This window comes from Triturus cristatus, chromosome 6 (genome assembly GCF_964204655.1).
Source record: "Triturus cristatus chromosome 6, aTriCri1.1, whole genome shotgun sequence".
Taxonomy (NCBI): Eukaryota; Metazoa; Chordata; class Amphibia; order Caudata; family Salamandridae; genus Triturus; species Triturus cristatus.
The window spans coordinates 1,095,706,178-1,095,733,003 of record NC_140589.1 but is presented as its reverse complement, the minus strand read 5'-3'; positions in this window follow the sequence as shown (position 1 = coordinate 1,095,733,003).

Below are 26,826 nucleotides of genomic sequence, written 5' to 3'. Positions count from 1 at the left end.
AAGACCTTAGCTATTAGGCCAGAGTAAGAGTTAAGACCTTAACCAGTAGGCCAGAGTAAGAGTTAAGACCTTAACCAGTAGGCCAGAGTACGAGTCTAAGACCTTAGCTATTAGGCCAGAGTAAGAGTTAAGACCATAAACAGTAGGCCAGAGTAAGAGTTAAGACCTTAACCTGTAGGCCATAGTATGAGTCTAAGACCTTAGCTATTAGGCCAGAGTAAGAGTAAAGACCTTAGCTATTAGGCCAGAGTAAGAGTTAAGACCTTAACCATTAGGCCAGATTACGAGTCTAAGACCTTAGCTATTAGGCAGGAGTAAGAGTTAAGATCTTAGCTATTAGGCCAGAGTAAGAGTTAAGACATTAACCAGTAGGCCAGAGTAAGAGTTAAGACCTTAACCATTAGGCCAGAGTACGAGTCTAAGACCTTAGCTATTAGGCCAGAGTAAGAGTTAAGTCCTTAACCTGTAGGCCAGAGTACGAGTCTAAGACCTTAGCTATTAGGCCAGAGTAAGAGTTAAGACCTTAACCAGTAGGCCAGAGTAAGAGTTAAGACCTTAACCAGTAGACCAGAGTAAGTGTTAAGACCTTAACCATTAGGCCAGAGTAGGAGTCTAAGACCTTAGCTATCAGGCCAGAGTAAGAGTTAAGACCTTAACCAGTAGGCCAGAGTAAGAGTTAAGACCTTAACCATTAGGCCAGAGTACGAGCCTAAGACCTTAGCTATTAGGCCAGAGTAAGAGTTAAGACCTTAGCTATTAGGCCAGAATAAGAGTTAAGACCTTAACCAGTAGGCCAGAGTAAGAGTTAAGACCTTAACCTGTAGGCCATAGTACGAGTCTAAGACCTTTGCCATTAGGCCCGAGTAAGAGTTAAGACCTTAGCTATTATGCCAGAGTAAGAGTTAAGACCTTAGTTATTAGGCAAGACTAAGAGTTAAGACCTTAACCAATAGGCCACAGTAAGAGTTAAGACTTTAACCATTATGCCAGAGTACGAGTCTAAGACCTTAGCTATTAGGCCAGAGTAAGAGTTAAGACCTTAACCAGTAGGCCAGAGTAAGAGTTAAGACCTTAACCATTAGGCCAGAGTACGAGTCTAAGACCTTAGCTATTAGGCCAGAGTAAGAGTTAAGACCTTAGCTATTAGGCCAGAGTAAGAGTTAAGACCTTAACCATTAGGCCAGAGTACGAGTCTAAGACCTTAGCTATTAGGCCAGAGTAAGAGTTAAGACCTTAACCAGTAGGCCAGAGTAAGAGTTAAGACCTTAACCAGTAGGCCAGAGTAAGAGTTAAGACCTTGGCTATTAGGCCAGAGTACGAGTCTAAGACCTTAGCTATTAGGCCAGAGTAAGAGTTAAGACCTTAACCATTAGGCCAGAGTACGAGTCTAAGACCTTAGCTATTAGGCCAGAGCAATAGTTAAGACCTTAGCTATTAGGCCAGAGTAAGAGTTAAGACCTTAACCATTAGGCCAGAGTACGAGTCTAAGACCTTAGCTATTAGGCCAGAGTAAGAGTTAAGACCTTAACCAGTAGGCCAGAGTAAGAGTTAAGACCTTAACCATTAGGCCAGAGTACGAGTCTAAGACCTTAGCTATTAGGCCAGAGTAAGAGTTAAGACCTTAACCAGTAGGCCAGAGTAAGAGTTAAGACCTTAACCAGTAGGCCAGAGTACGAGTCTAAGACCTTAGCTATTAGGCCAGAGTAAGAGTTAAGACCATAACCAGTAGGCCAGAGTAAGAGTTAAGACCTTAACCTGTAGGCCATAGTATGAGTCTAAGACCTTAGCTATTAGGCCAGAGTAAGAGTAAAGACCTTAGCTATTAGGCCAGAGTAAGAGTTAAGACCTTAACCATTAGGCCAGATTACGAGTCTAAGACCTTAGCTATTAGGCAGGAGTAAGAGTTAAGATCTTAGCTATTAGGCCAGAGTAAGAGTTAAGACATTAACCAGTAGGCCAGAGTACGAGTCTAAGACCTTAGCTATTAGGCCAGAGTAAGAGTTAAGTCCTTAACCTGTAGGCCATAGTACGAGTCTAAGACCTTAGCTATTAGGCCAGAGTAAGAGTTAAGACCTTAACCAGTAGGCCAGAGTAAGAGTTAAGACCTTAACCAGTAGGCCAGAGTACGAGTCTAAGACCTTAGCTATTAGGCCAGAGTAAGAGTTAAGACCTTAACCAGTAGGCCAGAGTAAGAGTTAAGACCTTAACCTGTAGGCCATAGTACGAGTCTAAGACCTTAGCTATTAGGCCAGAGTAAGAGTTAAGACCTTAGCTATTAGGCCAGAGTAAGAGTTAAGACCTTAGTAATTAGGCCAGAGTAAGAGTTAAGACCTTAACCAGTAGGCCAGAGTAAGAGTTAAGACCTTAACCATTAGGCCAGAGTATGAGTCTAAGACCTTAGCTATTAGGCCAGAGTAAGAGTTAAGACCTTAGCTATTTGGCCAGAGTACGAGTCTAAGACCTTAGCTATTAGGCCAGAGTAAGAGTTAAGACCTTAACCAGTAGGCCAGAGTAAGAGTTAAGACCTTAACCATTAGGCCAGAGACGAGTCTAAGACCTTAGCTATTAGGCCAGAGTTAGAGTTAAGACCTTAGCTATTAGGCCAGAGTACGAGTCTAAGACCTTAGCTATTAGGCCAGAGTATGAGTTAAGACCTTAACCAGAAGGCCAGAGTAAGAGTTAAGACCTTAACCAGTAGGCCAGAGTAAGAGTTAAGACATTGGCTATTAGGCCAGAGTACGAGTCTAAGACCTTAGCTATTAGGCAAGAGTAAGAGTTAAGACCTTAATCATTAGGCCAGAGTACGAGTCTAAGACATTAGCTAGTAGGCCAGAGAATTACATTTAAGACCTTACACATTAGGCCAGAGTACGAGTCTAAGACCTTAGCTATTAGGCCAGAGTAAGAGTTAAGACCTTAGCTATTAGGCCAGAGTAAGAGTTAAGACCTTAGTTATTAGGCCAGAGTACGAGTCTAAGACCTTAGCTATTAGGCCAGAGTAAGAGTTAAGACCTTAACCAGTAGGCCAGAGTAAGAGTTAAGACCTTGACCAGTAGGCCAGAGTACGAGTCTAAGACCTTAGCTATTAGGCCAGAGTACGAGTCTAAGACCTTAGCTATTAGGCCAGAGTAAGAGTTAAGACCTTAACCATTAGGCCAGAGTACGAGTCTAAGACCTTAGCTATTAGGCCAGAGTAAGAGTTAAGACCTTAACCAGTAGGCCAGAGTAAGAGTTAAGACCTTAACCAGTAGGCCAGTGTACGAGTCTAAGACCTTAGCTATTAGGCCAGAGTAAGAGTTAAGACCTTAACCAGTAGGCCAGAGTAAGAGTTAAGACCTTAACCTGTAGGCCATAGTATGAGTCTAAGACCTTAGCTAATATGCCAGAGTAAGAGTTAAGACCTTAGCTATTAGGCTAGAGTAAGAGTTAATACCTTAACCATTAGGCCAGATTACGGGTCTAAGACCTTAGCTATTAGGCAGGAATAAGAGTTAAGATCTTAGCTAATAGGCCAGAGTAAGAGTTAAGACCTTAACCAGTAGGCCAGAGTAAGAGTTAAGACCTTAACCATTAGGCCAGAGTATGAGTCTAAGACCTTAGCTATTAGGCCAGAGTAAGAGTTAAGTCCTTAACCAGTAGGCCAGAGTAAGAGTTAAGACCATAAACATTAGGCCAGAGTACGAGTCTAAGACCTTAGCTATTAGGCCAGAGTAAGAGTTAAGACCTTAGCTATTAGGCCAGAGTAAGAGTTAAGACCTTAACCAGTAGGCCAAAGTAAGAGTTAAGACCTTAACCAGTAGGCCAGAGTAAGAGTTAAGACCTTAACCATTAGGCCAGAGTACGAGTCTAAGACCTTAGCTATTAGGCCAGAGTAAGAGTTAAGACCTTAACCAATAGGCCAGAGTAAGAGTTAACACCGTAACCATTAGGCCAGGGTACGAGTCTAAGTCCTTAGCTATTACGCCAGAGTAAGAGTTAAGACCTTAACCTGTAGGCCATAGTACGAGCCCAAGACCTTAGCTATTAGGCCAGAGTAAGAGTTAAGACCTTAGCTATTAGGCCAGAGTAAGAGTTAAGACCTTAAACATTAGGCCAGAGTACGAGTCTAAGACCTTAGCTATTAGGCCAGAGTAAGAGTTAAGACCTTAGCTATTAGGCCAGAGTAAGAGTTAAGACCTTAACCTGTAGGCCATAGTACGAGTCCAAGACCTTAGCTATTACGCCAGAGTAAGAGTTAAGACCTTAGCTATTAGGCCAGAGTAAGAGTTAAGACCTTAAACATTAGGCCAGAGTACGAGTCTAAGACCTTAGCTATTAGGCCAGAGCAATAGTTAAGACCTTAGCTATTAGGCCAGAGCAAGAGTTAAGACCTTAACCATTAGGCCAGAGTACGAGTCTAAGACCTTAGCTATTAGGCCAGAGTTAGAGTTAAGACCTTAACCAGTAGGCCAGAGTAAGAGTTAAGACCTTAACCAGTAGGCCAGAGTACGAGTCTAAGACCTTAGCTATTAGGCCAGAGTAAGAGTTAAGACCTTAACCAGTAGGCCAGAGTAAGAGTTAAGACCTTAACCATTAGGCCAGAGTATGAGTCTAAGACCTTAGCTATTAGGCCAGCGTAAGAGTTAAGTCCTTAACCAGTAGGCCAGAGTAAGAGTTAAGACCATAACCATTAGGCCAGAGTACGAGTCTAAGACCTTAGCTATTAGGCCAGAGTAAGAGTTAAGACCTTAGCTATTAGGCCAGAGTAAGAGTTAAGACCTTAACCAGTAGGCCAAAGTAAGAGTTAAGACCTTAACCAGTAGGCCAGAGTAAGAGTTAAGACCTTAACCATTAGGCCAGAGTACGAGTCTAAGACCTTAGCTATTAGGCCAGAGTAAGAGTTAAGACCTTAACCAATAGGCCAGAGTAAGAGTTAACACCTTAACCATTAGGCCAGGGTACGAGTCTAAGACCTTAGCTATTACGCCAGAGTAAGAGTTAAGACCTTAACCTGTAGGCCATAGTAAGAGCCCAAGACCTTAGCTATTAGGCCAGAGTAAGAGTTAAGACCTTAGCTATTAGGCCAGAGTAAGAGTTAAGACCTTAAACATTAGGCCAGAGTACGAGTCTAAGACCTTAGCTATTAGGCCAGAGTAAGAGTTAAGACCTTAGCTATTAGGCCAGAGTAAGAGTTAAGACCTTAACCTGTAGGCCATAGTATGAGTCCAAGACCTTAGCTATTACGCCAGAGTAAGAGTTAAGACCTTAGCTATTAGGCCAGAGTAAGAGTTAAGACCTTAAACATTAGGCCAGAGTACGAGTCTAAGACCTTAGCTATTAGGCCAGAGCAATAGTTAAGACCTTAGCTATTAGGCCAGAGTAAGAGTTAAGACCTTAACCATTAGGCCAGAGTACGAGTCTAAGACCTTAGCTATTAGGCCAGAGTAAGAGTTAAGACGTTAACCAGTAGGCCAGAGTAAGAGTTAAGACCTTAACCATTAGGCCAGAGTACTAGTCTAAGACCTTAGCTATTAGGCCAGAGTAAGTGTTAAGACCTTAACCTGTAGGCCATAGTACTAGTCCAAGACATTAGCTATTAGGCCAGAGTAAGAGTTAAGACCTTAGCTATTAGGCCAGAGTAAGAGTTAAGACCTTAACCAATAGGCCAGAGTAAGAGTTAAGACCTTAACCATTATGCCAGAGTACGAGTCTAAGACCTTAGCTATTAGGCCAGAGTAAGAGTTAAGACCTTAACCAGTAGGCCAGAGTAAGAGTTAAGACCTTAACCATTAGGCCAGAGTACGAGTCTAAGACCTTAGCTATTAGGCCAGAGTAAGAGTTAAGACTTTAGCTATTAGGCCAGAGTAAGAGTTCAGACCTTAGTTATTAGGCCAGAGTAAGATTTAAGACCTTAGTTATTAGGTCAGAGAAAGAGTTAAGAGCTTAACCATTAGGCCAGAGTACGAGTTTAAGACCTTAGCTATTAGGCCAGAGTAAGTGTTAAGACCTTAGCTATTAGGCCAGAGTAAGAGTTAAGACCTTAACCAGTAGGCCAGAGTAAGAGTTAAGACCTTAACCATTAGGCCAGAGTACGAGTCTAAGACCTTAGCTATTAGGCCAGAGCAATAGTTAAGACCTTAGCTATTAGGCCAGAGTAAGAGTTAAGACCTTAACCAATAGGCCAGAGTAAGAGTTAAGACCTTAACCATTATGCCAGAGTACGAGTCTAAGACCTTAGCTATTAGGCCAGAGTAAGAGTTAAGACCTTAACCAGTAGGCCAGAGTAAGAGTTAAGACCTTAACCATTAGGCCAGAGTACGAGTCTAAGACCTTAGCTATTAGGCCAGAGTAAGAGTTAAGACTTTAGCTATTAGGCCAGAGTAAGAGTTCAGACCTTAGTTATTAGGCCAGAGTAAGATTTAAGACCTTAGTTATTAGGCCAGAGTAAGAGTTAAGACCTTAACCAGTAGGCCAGAGTAGGAGTTAAGACGTTAACCATTAGGCCAGAGTACGAGTCTAAGACCTTAGCTATTAGGCCATAGTAAGAGTTAAGACCTTAACCAGTAGGCCAGAGAAAGAGTTAAGAGCTTAACCATTAGGCCAGAGTACGAGTTTAAGACCTTAGCTATTAGGCCAGAGTAAGTGTTAAGACCTTAGCTATTAGGCCAGAGTAAGAGTTAAGACCTTAGCTATTAGGCCAGAGTAAGAGTTAAGACCTTAAACATTAGGACAGAGTACGAGTCTAAGACCTTAGCTATTAGGCCAGAGCAATAGTTAAGACCTTAGCTATTAGGCCAGAGCAAGAGTTAAGACCTTAACCATTAGGCCAGAGTACGAGTCTAAGACCTTAGCTATTAGGCCAGAGTTAGAGTTAAGACCTTAACCAGTAGGCCAGAGTAAGAGTTAAGACCTTAACCAGTAGGCCAGAGTACGAGTCTAAGACCTTAGCTATTAGGCCAGAGTAAGAGTTAAGACCTTAACCAGTAGGCCAGAGTAAGAGTTAAGACCTTAACCATTAGGCCAGAGTATGAGTCTAAGACCTTAGCTATTAGGCCAGCGTAAGAGTTAAGTCCTTAACCAGTAGGCCAGAGTAAGAGTTAAGACCATAACCATTAGGCCAGAGTACGAGTCTAAGACCTTAGCTATTAGGCCAGAGTAAGAGTTAAGACCTTAGCTATTAGGCCAGAGTAAGAGTTAAGACCTTAACCAGTAGGCCAAAGTAAGAGTTAAGACCTTAACCAGTAGGCCAGAGTAAGAGTTAAGACCTTAACCATTAGGCCAGAGTACGAGTCTAAGACCTTAGCTATTAGGCCAGAGTAAGTGTTAAGACCTTAACCTGTAGGCCATAGTACGAGTCCAAGACATTAGCTATTAGGCCAGAGTAAGAGTTAAGACCTTAACCAATAGGCCAGAGTAAGAGTTAACACCTTAACCATTAGGCCAGGGTACGAGTCTAAGACCTTAGCTATTACGCCAGAGTAAGAGTTAAGACCTTAACCTGTAGGCCATAGTAAGAGCCCAAGACCTTAGCTATTAGGCCAGAGTAAGAGTTAAGACCTTAGCTATTAGGCCAGAGTAAGAGTTAAGACCTTAAACATTAGGCCAGAGTACGAGTCTAAGACCTTAGCTATTAGGCCAGAGTAAGAGTTAAGACCTTAGCTATTAGGCCAGAGTAAGAGTTAAGACCTTAACCTGTAGGCCATAGTACGAGTCCAAGACCTTAGCTATTACGCCAGAGTAAGAGTTAAGACCTTAGCTATTAGGCCAGAGTAAGAGTTAAGACCTTAAACATTAGGCCAGAGTACGAGTCTAAGACCTTAGCTATTAGGCCAGAGCAATAGTTAAGACCTTAGCTATTAGGCCAGAGTAAGAGTTAAGACCTTAACCATTAGGCCAGAGTACGAGTCTAAGACCTTAGCTATTAGGCCAGAGTAAGAGTTAAGACGTTAACCAGTAGGCCAGAGTAAGAGTTAAGACCTTAACCATTAGGCCAGAGTACTAGTCTAAGACCTTAGCTATTAGGCCAGAGTAAGTGTTAAGACCTTAACCTGTAGGCCATAGTACTAGTCCAAGACATTAGCTATTAGGCCAGAGTAAGAGTTAAGACCTTAGCTATTAGGCCAGAGTAAGAGTTAAGACCTTAACCAATAGGCCAGAGTAAGAGTTAAGACCTTAACCATTATGCCAGAGTACGAGTCTAAGACCTTAGCTATTAGGCCAGAGTAAGAGTTAAGACCTTAACCAGTAGGCCAGAGTAAGAGTTAAGACCTTAACCATTAGGCCAGAGTACGAGTCTAAGACCTTAGCTATTAGGCCAGAGTAAGAGTTAAGACTTTAGCTATTAGGCCAGAGTAAGAGTTCAGACCTTAGTTATTAGGCCAGAGTAAGATTTAAGACCTTAGTTATTAGGTCAGAGAAAGAGTTAAGAGCTTAACCATTAGGCCAGAGTACGAGTTTAAGACCTTAGCTATTAGGCCAGAGTAAGTGTTAAGACCTTAGCTATTAGGCCAGAGTAAGAGTTAAGACCTTAACCAGTAGGCCAGAGTAAGAGTTAAGACCTTAACCATTAGGCCAGAGTACGAGTCTAAGACCTTAGCTATTAGGCCAGAGCAATAGTTAAGACCTTAGCTATTAGGCCAGAGTAAGAGTTAAGACCTTAACCAATAGGCCAGAGTAAGAGTTAAGACCTTAACCATTATGCCAGAGTACGAGTCTAAGACCTTAGCTATTAGGCCAGAGTAAGAGTTAAGACCTTAACCAGTAGGCCAGAGTAAGAGTTAAGACCTTAACCATTAGGCCAGAGTACGAGTCTAAGACCTTAGCTATTAGGCCAGAGTAAGAGTTAAGACTTTAGCTATTAGGCCAGAGTAAGAGTTCAGACCTTAGTTATTAGGCCAGAGTAAGATTTAAGACCTTAGTTATTAGGCCAGAGTAAGAGTTAAGACCTTAACCAGTAGGCCAGAGTAGGAGTTAAGACGTTAACCATTAGGCCAGAGTACGAGTCTAAGACCTTAGCTATTAGGCCATAGTAAGAGTTAAGACCTTAACCAGTAGGCCAGAGAAAGAGTTAAGAGCTTAACCATTAGGCCAGAGTACGAGTTTAAGACCTTAGCTATTAGGCCAGAGTAAGTGTTAAGACCTTAGCTATTAGGCCAGAGTAAGAGTTAAGACCTTAACCAGTAGGCCAGAGTAAGAGTTAAGACCTTAACCATTAGGCCAGAGTACGAGTCTAAGACCTTAGCTATTAGGCCAGAGCAATAGTTAAGACCTTAGCTATTAGGCCAGAGTAAGAGTTAAGACCTTAACCATTAGGCCAGAGTACGAGTCTAAGACCTTAGCTATTAGGCCAGAGTAAGAGTTAAGACCTTAACCAGTAGGCCAGAGTAAGAGTTAAGACCTTAACCATTAGGCCAGAGTACGAGTCTAAGACCTTAGCTATTAGGCCAGACTAAGAGTTAAGACCTTAACCAATAGGCCAGAGTAAGAGTTAAGACCTTAACCATTATGCCAGAGTATGAGTCTAAGACCTTAGCTATTAGGCCAGAGTAAGAGTTAAGACCTTAACCAGTAGGCCAGAGTAAGAGTTAAGACCTTAACCATTAGGCCAGAGTACGAGTCTAAGACCTTAGCTATTAGGCCAGAGTAAGAGTTAAGACTTTAGCTATTAGGCCAGAGTAAGAGTTCAGACCTTAGTTATTAGGCCAGAGAAAGATTTAAGACCTTAGTTATTAGGCCAGAGTAAGAGTTAAGACCTTAACCAGTAGGCCAGAGTAAGAGTTAAGACGTTAACCATTAGGCCAGAGTACGAGTCTAAGACCTTAGCTATTAGGCCATAGTAAGAGTTAAGACCTTAACCAGTAGGCCAGAGAAAGAGTTAAGAGCTTAACCATTAGGCCAGAGTACGAGTTTAAGACCTTAGCTATTAGGCCAGAGTAAGTGTTAAGACCTTAGCTATTAGGCCAGAGTAAGAGTTAAGACCTTAACCAGTAGGCCAGAGTAAGAGTTAAGACCTTAACCATTAGGCCAGAGTACGAGTCTAAGACCTTAGCTATTAGGCCAGAGTAACAGTTAAGACCTTAACCATTAGGCAAGAGTAAGAGTTAAGACCTTAGCTATTAGGCCAGAGTAAGAGTTAAGACATTAACCATTAGGCCAGAGTACAAGTCTAAGACCTTAGCTATTAGGCCAGATTAAGAGTTAAGACCTTAGCTATTAGGCCAGAGTAAGAGTTAAGACCTTAACCAGTAGGCCAGAGTAAGAGTAAAGACCTTAACCATTAGGCCAGAGTACGAGTATAAGACCTTAGCTATTAGGCCAGAGTAAGAGTTAAGACCTTAACCAGTAGGCCAGAGTAAGAGTTAATACCTTAACCATTAGGCCAGAGTAAGAGTCTAAGACCTTAGCTATTAGGCTAGAGTAAGAGTTAAGACCTTAACCTGTAGGCCATAGTACGAGTCCAAGACCTTAGCTATTAGGCCAGAGTAAGAATTAAGACATTAGCTATTAGGCCAGAGTAAGAGTTAAGACCTTAAACATTAGGCCAGAGTGCGAGTCTAAGACCTTAGCTATTAGGCCAGAGTAAGAGTTAAGACCTTAGCTATTCGGCCAGAGTAAGAGTTAAGACCTTAACCTCTAGGCCAGAGTACGGAGTCTAAGACCTTGGCTATTAGGCCAGAGTAAGATTTAAGACCTTACCCATTAGGCCAGAGTATGAGTCTAAGACCTTAGCTATTAGGCCAGAGTAAGAGTTAAGACCTTAGCTATTAGGCCAGAGTAAGAGTTAAGACCTTAGTTATTAGGCCAGAGTAAGAGTTAAGACTTTAACCAGTAGGCCAGAGTAAGAGTTAAGACCTTAACCATTAGGCCAGAGTACGAGTCTAAGACCTTAGCTATTAGGCCAGAGTAAGAGTTAAGACCTTAGCTATTAGGCCAGAGTACGAGTCTAAGACCTTAGCTATTAGGCCAGAGTAAGAGTTAAGACCTTAACCAGTAGGCCAGAGTAAGAGTTAAGACCTTGGCTATTAGGCCAGAGTAAGAGTTAAGACCTTAACCAGTAGGCCAGAGTAAGAGTTAAGACCTTAACCATTAGGCCAGAGACGAGTCTAAGACCTTAGCTATTAGGCCAGAGTTAGAGTTAAGACCTTAGCTATTAGGCCAGAGTACGAGTCTAAAACCTTAGCTATTAGGCCAGAGTATGAGTTAAGACCTTAACCAGAAGGCCAGAGTAAGAGTTAAGACCTTAACCAGTAGGCCAGAGTAAGAGTTAAGACCTTGGCTATTAGGCCAGAGTACGAGTCTAAGACCTTAGCTATTAGGCAAGAGTAAGAGTTAAGACCTTAATCATTAGGCCAGAGTACGAGTCTAAGATATTAGCTATTAGGCCAGAGTAAGATTTAAGACCTTACCCATTAGGCCAGAGTACGAGTCTAAGACCTTAGCTATTAGGCCAGAGTAAGAGTTAAGACCTTAGCTATTAGGCCAGAGTAAGAGTTAAGACCATAGTTATTAGGCCAGAGTACGAGTCTAAGACCTTAGCTATTAGGCCAGAGTAAGAGTTAAGACCTTAACCAGTAGGCCAGAGTAAGAGTTAAGACCTTGACCAGTAGGCCAGAGTACGAGTCTAAGACCTTAGCTATTAGGCCAGAGTACGAGTCTAAGACCTTAGCTATTAGGCCAGAGTAAGAGTTAAGACCTTAACCATTAGGCCAGAGTACGAGTCTAAGACCTTAGCTATTAGGCCAGAGTAAGAGTTAAGACCTTAACTAGTAGGCCAGAGTAAGAGTTAAGACCTTAACCAGTAGGCCAGAGTACGAGTCTAAGACCTTAGCTATTAGGCCAGAGTAAGAGTTAAGACCTTAACCAGTAGGCCAGAGTAAGAGTTAAGACCTTAACCTGTAGGCCATAGTATGAGTCTAAGACCTTAGCTAATAGGCCAGAGTAAGAGTTAAGACCTTAGCTATTAGGCTAGAGTAAGAGTTAATACCTTAACCATTAGGCCAGATTACGAGTCTAAGACCTTAGCTATTAGGCAGGAGTAAGAGTTAAGATCTTAGCTAATAGGCCAGAGTAAGAGTTAAGACCTTAACCAGTAGGCCAGAGTAAGAGTTAAGACCTTAACCATTAGGCCAGAGTATGAGTCTAAGACCTTAGCTATTAGGCCAGAGTAAGAGTTAAGTCCTTAAACAGTAGGCCAGAGTAAGAGTTAAGACCATAACCATTAGGCCAGAGTACGAGTCTAAGACCTTAGCTATTAGGCCAGAGTAAGAGTTAAGACCTTAGCTATTAGGCCAGAGTAAGAGTTAAGACCTTAGTTATTAGGCCAGAGTAAGAGTTAAGACCTTAACCAATAGGCCAGAGTAAGAGTTAAGACCTTAACCATTAGGCCAGAGTACGAGTCTAAGACCTTAGCTATTAGGCCAGAGTAAGAGTTAAGACCTTAACCAGTATGCCAGAGTAAGAGTTAAGACCTTAACCATTAGGCCAGAGTACGAGTTTAAGACCTTAGCTATTAGGCCAGAGTAAGAGTTAAGACCTTAACCAGTAGGCCAGAGTAAGAGTTAAGACCTTAACCATTAGGCCAGAGTACGAGTCTAAGACCTTAGCTATTAGGCCAGAGTAAGAGTTAAGACCTTAGCTATTAGGCCAGAGTAAGAGTTAAGACCTTAACCAGTAGGCCAAAGTAAGAGTTAAGACCTTAACCAGTAGGCCAGAGTAAGAGTTAAGACCTTAACCATTAGGCCAGAGGACGAGTCTAAGACCTTAGCTATTAGGCCAGAGTAAGAGTTAAGACCTTAACCAATAGGCCAGAGTAAGAGTTAACACCTTAACCATTAGGCCAGGGTACGAGTCTACGACCTTAGCTATTACGCCAGAGTAAGAGTTAAGACCTTAACCTGTAGGCCATAGTACGAGCCCAAGACCTTAGCTATTAGGCCAGAGTAAGAGTTAAGACCTTAGCTATTAGGCCAGAGTAAGAGTTAAGACCTTAAACATTAGGCCAGAGTACGAGTCTAAGACCTTAGCTATTAGGCCAGAGTAAGAGTTAAGACCTTAGCTATTAGGCCAGAGTAAGAGTTAAGACCTTAACCTGTAGGCCATAGTACGAGTCCAAGACCTTAGCTATTACGCCAGAGTAAGAGTTAAGACCTTAGCTATTAGGCCAGAGTAAGAGTTAAGACCTTAAACATTAGGCCAGAGTACGAGTCTAAGACCTTAGCTATTAGGCCAGAGCAATAGTTAAGACCTTAGCTATTAGGCCAGAGTAAGAGTTAAGACCTTAACCATTAGGCCAGAGTACGAGTCTAAGACCTTAGCTATTAGGCCAGAGTAAGAGTTAAGACCTTAACCAGTAGGCCAGAGTAAGAGTTAAGACCTTAACCATTAGGCCAGAGTACGAGTCTAAGACCTTAGCTATTAGGCCAGAGTAAGTGTTAAGACCTTAACCTGTAGGCCATAGTACGAGTCCAAGACATTAGCTATTAGGCCAGAGTAAGAGTTAAGACCTTAGCTATTAGGCCAGAGTAAGAGTTAAGACCTTAGCTATTAGGCCAGAGTAAGAGTTAAGACCTTAGTAATTAGGCCAGAGTAAGAGTTAAGACCTTAACCAGTAGGCCAGAGTAAGAGTTAAGACCTTAACCATTAGGCCAGAGTACGAGTCTAAGACCTTAGCTATTAGGCCAGAGTAAGAGTTAAGACCTTAGCTATTAGGCCAGAGTACGAGTCTAAGACCTTAGCTATTAGGCCAGAGTAAGAGTTAAGACCTTAACCAGTAGGCCAGAGTAAGAGTTAAGACCTTAACCATTAGGCCAGAAACGAGTCTAAGACCTTAGCTATTAGGCCAGAGTTAGAGTTAAGACCTTAGCTATTAGGCCAGAGTACGAGTCTAAGACCTTAGCTATTAGGCCAGAGTAAGAGTTAAGACCTTAACCAGAAGGCCAGAGTAAGAGTTAAGACCTTAACCAGTAGGCCAGAGTAAGAGTTAAGACCTTGGCTATTAGGCCAGAGTACGAGTCTAAGACCTTAGCTATTAGGCAAGAGTAAGAGTTAAGACCTTAATCATTAGGCCAGAGTACGAGTCTAAGACATTAGCTATTAGGCCATAGTAAGATTTAAGACCTTACCCATTACGCCAGAGTACGAGTCTAAGACCTTAGCTATTAGGCCAGAGTAAGAGTTAAGACCTTAGCTATTAGGCCAGAGTAAGAGTTAAGACCTTAGTTATTAGGCCAGAGTACGAGTTTAAGACCTTAGCTATTAGGCCAGAGTAAGAGTTAAGACCTTAACCAGTAGGCCAGAGTAAGAGTTAAGACCTTGACCAGTAGGCCAGAGTACGAGTCTAAGACCTTAGCTATTAGGCCAGAGTACGAGTCTAAGACCTTAGCTATTAGGCCAGAGTAAGAGTTAAGACCTTAACCATTAGGCCAGAGTACGAGTCTAAGACCTTAGCTATTAGGCCAGAGTAAGAGTTAAGACCTTAACCAGTAGGCCAGAGTAAGAGTTAAGACCTTAACCAGTAGGTCAGAGTACGAGTCTAAGACCTTAGCTATTAGGCCAGAGTAAGAGTTAAGACCTTAACCAGTAGGCCAGAGTAACAGTTAAGACCTTAACCTGTAGGCCATAGTATGAGTCTAAGACCTTAGCTAATAGGCCAGAGTAAGAGTTAAGACCTTAGCTATTAGGCTAGAGTAAGAGTTAATACCTTAACCATTAGGCCAGATTACGAGTCTAAGACCTTAGCTATTAGGCAGGAGTAAGAGTTAAGATCTTAGCTAATAGGCCAGAGTAAGAGTTAAGACCTTAACCAGTAGGCCAGAGTAAGAGTTAAGACCTTAACCATTAGGCCAGAGTATGAGTCTAAGACCTTAGCTATTAGGCCAGAGTAAGAGTTAAGTCCTTAACCAGTAGGCCAGAGTAAGAGTTAAGACCATAACCATTAGGCCAGAGTACGAGTCTAAGACCTTAGCTATTATGCCAGAGTAAGAGTTAAGACCTTAGCTATTAGGCCAGAGTAAGAGTTAAGACCTTAGTTATTAGGCCAGAGTAAGAGTTAAGACCTTAACCAATAGGCCAGAGTAAGAGTTAAGACCTTAACCATTAGGCCAGAGTACGAGTCTAAGACCTTAGCTATTAGGCCAGAGTAAGAGTTAAGACCTTAACCAGTATGCCAGAGTAAGAGTTAACACCTTAACCATTAGGCCAGAGTACGAGTTTAAGACCTTAGCTATTAGGCCAGAGTAAGAGTTAAGACCTTAACCAGTAGGCCAGAGTAAGAGTTAAGACCTTAACCATTAGGCCAGAGTACGAGTCTAAGACCTTAGCTATTAGGCCAGAGTAAGAGTTAAGACCTTAGCTATTAGGCCAGAGTAAGAGTTAAGACCTTAACCAGTAGGCCAAAGTAAGAGTTAAGACCTTAACCAGTAGGCCAGAGTAAGAGTTAAGACCTTAACCATTAGGCCAGAGTACGAGTCTAAGACCTTAGCTATTAGGCCAGAGTAAGAGTTAAGACCTTAACCAATAGGCCAGAGTAAGAGTTAACACCTTAACCATTAGGCCAGGGTACGAGTCTAAGACCTTAGCTATTACGCCAGAGTAAGAGTTAAGACCTTAACCTGTAGGCCATAGTACGAGCCCAAGACCTTAGCTATTAGGCCAGAGTAAGAGTTAAGACCTTAGCTATTAGGCCAGAGTAAGAGTTAAGACCTTAAACATTAGGCCAGAGTACGAGTCTAAGACCTTAGCTATTGGGCCAGAGTAAGAGTTAAGACCTTAGCTATTAGGCCAGAGTAAGAGTTAAGACCTTAACCTGTAGGCCATAGTACGAGTCCAAGACCTTAGCTATTACGCCAGAGTAAGAGTTAAGACCTTAGCTATTAGGCCAGAGTAAGAGTTAAGACCTTAAACATTAGGCCAGAGTACGAGTCTAAGACCTTAGCTATTAGGCCAGAGCAATAGTTAAGGCCTTAGCTATTAGGCCAGAGTAAGAGTTAAGACCTTAACCATTAGGCCAGAGTAAGAGTCTAAGACCTTAGCTATTAGGCCAGAGTAAGAGTTAAGACCTTAACCAGTAGGCCAGAGTAAGAGTTAAGACCTTAACCATTAGGCCAGAGTACGAGTCTAAGACCTTAGCTATTAGGCCATAGTAAGTGTTAAGACCTTAACCTGTAGGCCATAGTACGAGTCCAAGACATTAGCTATTAGGCCAGAGTAAGAGTTAAGACCTTAGCTATTAGGCCAGAGTAAGAGTTAAGACCTTAAACATTATGCCAGAGTACGAGTCTAAGACCTTAGCTATTAGGCCAGAGTAAGAGTTAAGACCTTAGCTATTAGGCCAGAGTAAGAGTTAAGACCTTAACCATTAGGCCAGAGTACGAGCCTAAGACCTTAGCTATTAGGCCAGAGTAAGAGTTAAGACCTTAGCTATTAGGCCAGAGTAAGAGTTAAGACCTTAACCATTAGGCCAGAGTACGAGCCTAAGACCTTAGCTATTAGGCCAGAGTAAGAGTTAAGACCTTAGTTATTAGGCCAGACTAAGAGTTAAGACCTTAACCAATAGGCCAGGGTAAGATTTAGGACCTTAACCATTATGCCAGAGTACGAGTCTAAGACCTTAGCCATTAGGCCAGAGTAAGAGTTAAGACCTTAACCAGTAGGTCAGAGTAAGAGTTAAGACCTTAACCATTAGGCCAGAGTACGAGTCTAAGACCTTAGCTATTAGGCCAGAGTAAGAGTTAAGACCTTAGCTATTAGGCCAGAGTAAGAGTTCAGACCTTAGTTATTAAGCCAGAGTAAGATTTAAGACCTTAGTTATTAGGCCAGAGTAAGAGTTAAGACCTTAACCAGTAGGCCAGAGTAAGAGTTAAGACGTTAACCATTAGGCCAGAGTACGAGTCTAAGACCTTAGCTATTAGGCCATAGTAAGAGTTAAGACCTTAACCAGTAGGCCAGAGAAAGAGTTAAGAGCTTAACCATTCGGCCAGAGTACAAGTTTAAGACCTTAGCTATTAGGCCAGAGTAAGTGTTAAGACCTTAGCTATTAGGCCAGAGTAAGAGTTAAGACCTTAACCAGTAGGCCAGAGTAAGGGTTAAGACCTTAACCATTAGGCCAGAGTACGAGTCTAAGACCTTAGCTATTAGGCCAGAGTAACAGTTAAGACCTTAACCATTAGGCAAGAGTAAGAGTTAAGACCTTAGCTATTAGGCCAGAGTAAGAGTTAAGACATTAACCATTAGGCCAGAGTACAAGTCTAAGACCTTAGCTATTAGGCCAGATTAAGAGTTAAGACCTTAGCTATTAGGCCAGAGTAAGAGTTAAGACCTTAACCAGTAGGCCATAGTAAGAGTTAAGACCTTAACTATTAGTCCAGAGTACGAGTATAAGACCTTAGCTATTAGGCCAGAGTAAGAGTTAAGACCTTAACCAGTAGGCCAGAGTAAGAGTTAAGACCTTAACCATTAGGCCAGAGTACGAGTCCAAGACCTTAGCTATTAGGCCAGAGTAAGAATTAAGACCTTAGCTATTAGGCCAGAGTAAGAGTTAAGACCTTAAACATTAGGCCAGAGTACGAGTCTAAGACCTTAGCTATTAGGCCAGAGTAAGAGTTAAGACCTTAGCTATTCGGCCAGAGTAAGAGTTAAGACCCTAACCTGTAGGCCAGAGTACGGAGTCTAAGACCTTGGCTATTAGGCCAGAGTAAGATTTAAGACCTTACCCATTAGGCCAGAGTACGAGTCTAAGACCTTAGCTATTAGGCCAGAGTAAGAGTTAAGACCTTAGTTATTAGGCCAGAGTAAGAGTTAAGACCTTAACCAGTAGGCCAGAGTAAGAGTTAAGACCTTAACCATTAGGCCAGAGTACGAGTCTAAGACCTTAGCTATTAGGCCAGAGTAAGAGTTAAGACCTTAGCTATTAGGCCAGAGTACGAGTCTAAGACCTTAGCTATTAGGCCAGAGTAAGAGTTAAGACCTTAACCAGTAGGCCAGAGTAAGAGTTAAGACCTTAACCATTAGGCCAGAGTACGAGTCTAAGACCTTAGCTATTAGGCCAGAGTAAGAGTTAAGACCTTAGTTATTAGGCCAGAGTAAGAGTTAAGACCTTAACCAGTAGGCCAGAGTAAGAGTTAAGACCTTAACCATTAGGCCAGAGTACGAGTCTAAGACCTTAGCTATTAGGCCAGAGTAAGAGTTAAGACCTTAGCTAATAGGCCAGAGTACGAGTCTAAGACCTTAGCTATTAGGCCAGAGTATGAGTTAAGACCTTAACCAGTAGGCCAGAGTAAGAGTTAAGACCTTAACCAGTAGGCCAGAGTAAGAGTTAAGACCTTGGCTATTAGGCCAGAGTACGAGTCTAAGACCTCAGCTATTAGGCAAGAGTAAGAGTTAAGACCTTAATCATTAGGCCAGAGTACGAGTCTAAGACATTAGCTATTAGGCCAGAGTAAGAGTTAAGACCTTAACCATTAGGTCAGAGTACGAGACTAAAACCTTAGCTATTAGGCCAGAGTAAGAGTTAAGACCTTAGCTATTAGGCCAGAGTAAGAGTTAAGACTTTAACCATTAGGCCAGAGTAAGAGTTAAGACCTTAACCAGTAGGCCAGAGTACGAATCTAAGACCTTAGCTATTAGGCCAGAGTAAGAGTTAAGACCTTAACCAGTAGGCCAGAGTAAGAGTTAAGACCTTAACCAGTAGGCCAGAGTACGAGTCTAAGACCTTAGCTATTAGGCCAGAGTAAGAGTTAAGACCTTAACCAGTAGGCCAGAGTAAGAGTTAAGACCTTAACCTGTAGGCCATAGTACGAGTCTAAGACCTTAGCTATTAGGCCAGAGTAAGAGTTAAGACCTTAGCTATTAGGCCAGAGTAAGAGTTAAGACCTTAGTTATTAGGCCAGAGTAAGAGTTAAGACCTTAACCTGTAGGCCAGAGTAAGAGTTAACACCTTAACCATTAGGCCAGAGTACGAGTCTAAGACCTTAGCTATTAGGCCAGAGTAAGAGGTAAGACCTTAGCTATTAGGCCAGAGTACGAGTCTAAGACCTTAGCTATTAGGCCAGAGTAAGAGTTAAGACCTTAACCAATAGGCCAGAGTAAGAGTTAACACCTTAACCATTAGGCCAGGGTACGAGTCTAAGACCTTAGCTATTAGGCCAGAGTAAGAGTTAAGACCTTAACCTGTAGGCCATAGTACGAGCCCAAGACCTTAGCTATTAGGCCAGAGTAAGAGTTAAGACCTTAGCTATTAGGCCAGAGTAAGAGTTAAGACCTTAAACATTAGGCCAGAGTATGAGTCTAAGACCTTAGCTATTAGGCCAGAGTAAGAGTTAAGACCTTAGCTATTAGGCCAGAGTAAGAGTTAAGACCTTAACCTGTAGGCCATAGTACGAGTCCAAGGCCTTAGCTATTACGCCAGAGTAAGAGTTAAGACCTTAGCTATTAGGCCAGAGTAAGAGTTAAGACCTTAAACATTAGGCCAGAGTACGAGTCTAAGACCTTAGCTATTAGGCCAGAGCAATAGTTAAGACCTTAGCTATTAGGCCAGAGTAAGAGTTAAGACCTTAACCATTAGGCCAGAGTACGAGTCTAAGACCTTAGCTATTAGGCCAGAGTAAGAGTTAAGACCTTAACCAGTAGGCCAGAGTAAGAGTTAAGACCTTGACCAGTAGGCCAGAGTACGAGTCTAAGACCTTAGCTATTAGGCCAGAGTACGAGTCTAAGACCTTAGCTATTAGGCCAGAGTACGAGTCTAAGACCTTAGCTATTAGGCCAGAGTAAGAGTTAAGACCTTAACTATTAGGCCAGAGTACAAGTCTAAGACCTTAGCTATTAGGCCAGAGTAAGAGTTAAAACCTTAACCAGTAGGCCAGAGTAAGAGTTAAGACCTTAACCAGTAGGCCAGAGTACGAGTCTAAGACCTTAGCTATTAGGCCAGAGTAAGAGTTAAGACCATAACCAGTAGGCCAGAGTAAGAGTTAAGACCTTAACCTGTAGGCCATAGTATGAGTCTAAGACCTTAGCTATTAGGCCAGAGTAAGAGTAAAGACCTTAGCTATTAGGCCAGAGTAAGAGTTAAGACCTTAACCATTAGGCCAGATTACGAGTCTAAGACCTTAGCTATTAGGCAGGAGTAAGAGTTAAGATCTTAGCTATTAGGCCAGAGTAAGAGTTAAGACATTAACCAGTAGGCCAGAGTAAGAGTTAAGACCTTAACCATTAGGCCAGAGTACGAGTCTAAGACCTTAGCTATTAGGCCAGAGTAAGAGTTAAGTCCTTAACCTGTAGGCCAGAGTACGAGTCTAAGACCTTAGCTATTAGGCCAGAGTAAGAGTTAAGACCTTAACCAGTAGGCCAGAGTAAGAGTTAAGACCTTAACCAGTAGGCCAGAGTAAGTGTTAAGACCTTAACCATTAGGCCAGAGTACAAGTCTAAGACCTTAGCTATCAGGCCAGAGTAAGAGTTAAGACCTTAACCAGTAGGCCAGAGTAAGAGTTAAGACCTTAACCATTAGGCCAGAGTACGAGCCTAAGACCTTAGCTATTAGGCCAGAGTAAGAGTTAAGACCTTAGCTATTAGGCCAGAGTAAGAGTTAAGACCTTAACCTGTAGGCCATAGTACGAGTCTAAGACCTTAGCCATTAGGCCCGAGTAAGAGTTAAGACCTTAGCTATTAGGCCAGAGTAAGAGTTAAGACCTTAGTTATTAGGCCAGACTAAGAGTTAAGACCTTAACCAATAGGCCAGAGTAAGAGTTAAGACCTTAACCATTATGCCAGAGTACGAGTCTAAGACCTTAGCTATTAGGCCAGAGTAAGAGTTAAGACCTTAACCAGTAGGCCAGAGTAAGAGTTAAGACCTTAACCATTAGGCCAGAGTACGAGTCTAAGACCTTAGCTATTAGGCCAGAGTAAGAGTTAAGACCTTAGCTATTAGGCCAGAGTAAGAGTTAAGACCTTAACCATTAGGCCAGAGTACGAGTCTAAGACCTTAGCTATTAGGCCAGAGTAAGAGTTAAGACCTTAACCAGTAGGCCAGAGTAAGAGTTAAGACCTTAACCAGTAGGCCAGAGTAAGAGTTAAGACCTTGGCTATTAGGCCAGAGTACGAGTCTAAGACCTTAGCTATTAGGCCAGAGTAAGAGTTAAGACCTTAACCATTAGGCCAGAGTACGAGTCTAAGACCTTAGCTATTAGGCCAGAGTAAGAGTTAAAACCTTAGCTATTAGGCCAGAGTAAGAGTTAAGACCTTAACCATTAGGTCAGAGTACGAGTTAAGACCTTAACCAATAGGCCAGAGTAAGAGTTAACACCTTAACCATTAGGCCAGGGTACGAGTCTAAGACCTTAGCTATTAGGCCAGAGTAAGAGTTAAGACCTTAACCTGTAGGCCATAGTACGAGCCCAAGACCTTAGCTTTTAGGCCAGATTAAGAGTTAAGACCTTAACCAGTAGGCCAGAGTAAGAGTTAAGACCTTGGCTATTAGGCCAGAGTACGAGTCTAAGACCTTAGCTATTAGGCCAGAGTAAGAGTTAAGACCTTAACCAGTAGGCCAAAGTAAGAGTTAAGACCTTAACCAGTAGGCCAGAGTAAGAGTTAAGACCTTAACCATAAGGCCAGAGTACGAGTCTAAGACCTTAGCTATTAGGCCAGAGTAAGAGTTAAGACCTTAACCAATAGGCCAGAGTAAGAGTTAACACCTTAACCATTAGGCCAGGGTACGAGTCTAAGACCTTAGCTATTAGGCCAGAGTAAGAGTTAAGACCTTAACCTGTAGGCCATAGTACGAGCCCAAGACCTTAGCTTTTAGGCCAGATTAAGAGTTAAGACCTTAGCTATTAGGCCAGAGTAAGAGTTAAGACCTTAAACATTAGGCCAGAATACGAGTCTAAGACCTTAGCTATTAGGCCAGAGTAAGAGTTAAGACCTTAGCTATTAGGCCAGAGTAAGAGTTAAGACCTTAACCTGTAGGCCATAGTACGAGTCCAAGACCTTAGCTATTACGCCAGAGTAAGAGTTAAGACCTTAGCTATTAGGCCAGAGTAAGAGTTAAGACCTTAAACATTAGGCCAGAGTACGAGTCTAAGACCTTAGCTATTAGGCCAGAGCAATAGTTAAGACCTTAGCTATTAGGCCAGAGTAAGAGTTAAGACCTTAACCATTAGGCCAGAGTACGAGTCTAAGACCTTAGCTATTAGGCCAGAGTAAGAGTTAAGACCTTAACCAGTAGGCCAGAGTAAGAGTTAAGACCTTAACCATTAGGCCAGAGTACGAGTCTAAGACCTTAGCTATTAGGCCAGAGTAAGAGTTAAGACCTTAACCAGTAGGCCAGAGTAAGAGTTAAGACCTTAACCAGTAGGCCAGAGTACGAGTCTAAGACCTTAGCTATTAGGCCAGAGTAAGAGTTAAGACCATAAACAGTAGGCCAGAGTAAGAGTTAAGACCTTAACCTGTAGGCCATAGTATGAGTCTAAGACCTTAGCTATTAGGCCAGAGTAAGAGTAAAGACCTTAGCTATTAGGCCAGAGTAAGAGTTAAGACCTTAACCATTAGGCCAGATTACGAGTCTAAGACCTTAGCTATTAGGCAGGAGTAAGAGTTAAGATCTTAGCTATTAGGCCAGAGTAAGAGTTAAGACATTAACCAGTAGGCCAGAGTAAGAGTTAAGACCTTAACCATTAGGCCAGAGTACGAGTCTAAGACCTTAGCTATTAGGCCAGAGTAAGAGTTAAGTCCTTAACCTGTAGGCCAGAGTACGAGTCTAAGACCTTAGCTATTAGGCCAGAGTAAGAGTTAAGACCTTAACCAGTAGGCCAGAGTAAGAGTTAAGACCTTAACCAGTAGACCAGAGTAAGTGTTAAGACCTTAACCATTAGGCCAGAGTAGGAGTCTAAGACCTTAGCTATCAGGCCAGAGTAAGAGTTAAGACCTTAACCAGTAGGCCAGAGTAAGAGTTAAGACCTTAACCATTAGGCCAGAGTACGAGCCTAAGACCTTAGCTATTAGGCCAGAGTAAGAGTTAAGACCTTAGCTATTAGGCCAGAGTAAGAGTTAAGACCTTAACCAGTAGGCCAGAGTAAGAGTTAAGACCTTAACCTGTAGGCCATAGTACGAGTCTAAGACCTTTGCCATTAGGCCCGAGTAAGAGTTAAGACCTTAGCTATTAGGTCAGAGTAAGAGTTAAGACCTTAGTTATTAGGCAAGACTAAGAGTTAAGACCTTAACCAATAGGCCACAGTAAGAGTTAAGACCTTAACCATTATGCCAGAGTACGAGTCTAAGACCTTAGCTATTAGGCCAGAGTAAGAGTTAAGACCTTAACCAGTAGGCCAGAGTAAGAGTTAAGACCTTAACCATTAGGCCAGAGTACGAGTCTAAGACCTTAGCTATTAGGCCAGAGTAAGAGTTAAGACCTTAGCTATTAGGCCAGAGTAAGAGTTAAGACCTTAACCATTAGGCCAGAGTACGAGTCTAAGACCTTAGCTATTAGGCCAGAGTAAGAGTTAAGACCTTAACCAGTAGGCCAGAGTAAGAGTTAAGACCTTAACCAGTAGGCCAGAGTAAGAGTTAAGACCTTGGCTATTAGGCCAGAGTACGAGTCTAAGACCTTAGCTATTAGGCCAGAGTAAGAGTTAAGACCTTAACCATTAGGCCAGAGTACGAGTCTAAGACCTTAGCTATTAGGCCAGAGCAATAGTTAAGACCTTAGCTATTAGGCCAGAGTAAGAGTTAAGACCTTAACCATTAGGCCAGAGTACGAGTCTAAGACCTTAGCTATTAGGCCAGAGTAAGAGTTAAGACCTTAACCAGTAGGCCAGAGTAAGAGTTAAGACCTTAACCATTAGGCCAGAGTACGAGTCTAAGACCTTAGCTATTAGGCCAGAGTAAGAGTTAAGACCTTAACCAGTAGGCCAGAGTAAGAGTTAAGACCTTAACCAGTAGGCCAGAGTACGAGTCTAAGACCTTAGCTATTAGGCCAGAGTAAGAGTTAAGACCATAACCAGTAGGCCAGAGTAAGAGTTAAGACCTTAACCTGTAGGCCATAGTATGAGTCTAAGACCTTAGCTATTAGGCCAGAGTAAGAGTAAAGACCTTAGCTATTAGGCCAGAGTAAGAGTTAAGACCTTAACCATTAGGCCAGATTACGAGTCTAAGACCTTAGCTATTAGGCAGGAGTAAGAGTTAAGATCTTAGCTATTAGGCCAGAGTAAGAGTTAAGACATTAACCAGTAGGCCAGAGTACGAGTCTAAGACCTTAGCTATTAGGCCAGAGTAAGAGTTAAGTCCTTAACCTGTAGGCCATAGTACGAGTCTAAGACCTTAGCTATTAGGCCAGAGTAAGAGTTAAGACCTTAACCAGTAGGCCAGAGTAAGAGTTAAGACCTTAACCAGTAGGCCAGAGTACGAGTCTAAGACCTTAGCTATTAGGCCAGAGTAAGAGTTAAGTCCTTAACCTGTAGGCCAGAGTACGAGTCTAAGACCTTAGCTATTAGGCCAGAGTAAGAGTTAAGACCTTAACCAGTAGGCCAGAGTAAGAGTTAAGACCTTAACCAGTAGGCCAGAGTAAGTGTTAAGACCTTAACCATTAGGCCAGAGTACGAGTCTAAGACCTTAGCTATCAGGCCAGAGTAAGAGTTAAGACCTTAACCAGTAGGCCAGAGTAAGAGTTAAGACCTTAACCATTAGGCCAGAGTACGAGCCTAAGACCTTAGCTATTAGGCCAGAGTAAGAGTTAAGACCTTAGCTATTAGGCCAGAGTAAGAGTTAAGACCTTAACCAGTAGGCCAGAGTAAGAGTTAAGACCTTAACCTGTAGGCCATAGTACGAGTCTAAGACCTTAGCCATTAGGCCCGAGTAAGAGTTAAGACCTTAGCTATTAAGCCAGAGTAAGAGTTAAGACCTTAGTTATTAGGCCAGACTAAGAGTTAAGACCTTAACCAATAGGCCAGAGTAAGAGTTAAGACCTTAACCATTATGCCAGAGTACGAGTCTAAGACCTTAGCTATTAGGCCAGAGTAAGAGTTAAGACCTTAACCAGTAGGCCAGAGTAAGAGTTAAGACCTTAACCATTAGGCCAGAGTACGAGTCTAAGACCTTAGCTATTAGGCCAGAGTAAGAGTTAAGACCTTAGCTATTAGGCCAGAGTAAGAGTTAAGACCTTAACCATTAGGCCAGAGTACGAGTCTATGACCTTAGCTATTAGGCCAGAGTAAGAGTTAAGACCTTAACCAGTAGGCCAGAGTAAGAGTTAAGACCTTAACCAGTAGGCCAGAGTAAGAGTTAAGACCTTGGCTATTAGGCCAGAGTACGAGTCTAAGACCTTAGCTATTAGGCCAGAGTAAGAGTTAAGACCTTAACCATTAGGCCAGAGTATGTGTCTAAGACCTTAGCTATTAGGCCAGAGTAAGAGTTAAAACCTTAGCTATTAGGCCAGAGTAAGAGTTAAGACCTTAACCATTAGGTCAGAGTACGAGTCTAAGACCTTAGCTATTCGGCCAGAGTAAGAGTTAAGACCTTAGCTATTAGGCCAGAGTAAGAGTTAAGACCTTAGCTATTAGGCCAGTGTAAGAGTTAAGACCTTAACCAGTAGGCCAGAGTAAGAGTTAAGACCTTAACCATTAGGCCAGAGTACGAGTCTAAGACCTTAGCTATTAGGCCAGAGTAAGAGTTAAGACCTTAGCTATTAGGCCAGAGTAAGAGTTAAGACCTTAACCAATAGGCCAGAGTAAGAGTTAACACCTTAACCATTAGGCCAGGGTACGAGTCTAAGACCTTAGCTATTAGGCCAGAGTAAGAGTTAAGACCTTAACCTGTAGGCCATAGTACAAGCCCAAGACCTTAGCTTTTAGGCCAGATTAAGAGTTAAGACCTTAGCTATTAGGCCAGAGTAAGAGTTAAGACCTTAAACATTAGGCCAGAGTACGAGTCTAAGACCTTAGCTATTAGGCCAGAGTAAGAGTTAAGACCTTAGCTATTAGGCCAGAGTAAGAGTTAAGACCTTAACCTGTAGGCCATAGTACGAGTCCAAGACCTTAGCTATTACGCCAGAGTAAGAGTTAAGACCTTAGCTATTAGGCCAGAGTAAGAGTTAAGACCTTAAACATTAGGCCAGAGTACGAGTCTAAGACCTTAGCTATTAGGCCAGAGCAATAGTTAAGACCTTAGCTATTAGGCCAGAGTAAGAGTTAAGACCTTAACCATTAGGCCAGAGTACGAGTCTAAGACCTTAGCTATTAGGCCAGAGTAAGAGTTAAGACCTTAACCAGTAGGCCAGAGTAAGAGTTAAGACCTTAACCATTAGGCCAGAGTACGAGTCTAAGACCTTAGCTATTAGGCCAGAGTAAGTGTTAAGACCTTAACCTGTAGGCCATAGTACGAGTCCAAGACATTAGCTATTAGGCCAGAGTAAGAGTTAAGACCTTAGCTATTAGGCCAGAGTAAGAGTTAAGACCTTAAACATTATGCCAGAGTACGAGTCTAAGACCTTAGCTATTAGGCCAGAGTAAGAGTTAAGACCTTAGCTATTAGGCCAGAGTAAGAGTTAAGACCTTAACCATTAGGCCAGAGTACGAGCCTAAGACCTTAGCTATTAGGCCAGAGTAAGAGTTAAGACCTTAGCTATTAGGCCAGAGTAAGAGTTAAGACCTTAACCATTAGGCCAGAGTACGAGCCTAAGACCTTAGCTATTAGGCCAGAGTAAGAGTTAAGACCTTAGTTATTAGGCCAGACTAAGAGTTAAGACCTTAACCAATAGGCCAGAGTAAGATTTAAGACCTTAACCATTATGCCAGAGTACGAGTCTAAGACCTTAGCCATTAGGCCAGAGTAAGAGTTAAGACCTTAACCAGTAGGCCAGAGTAAGAGTTA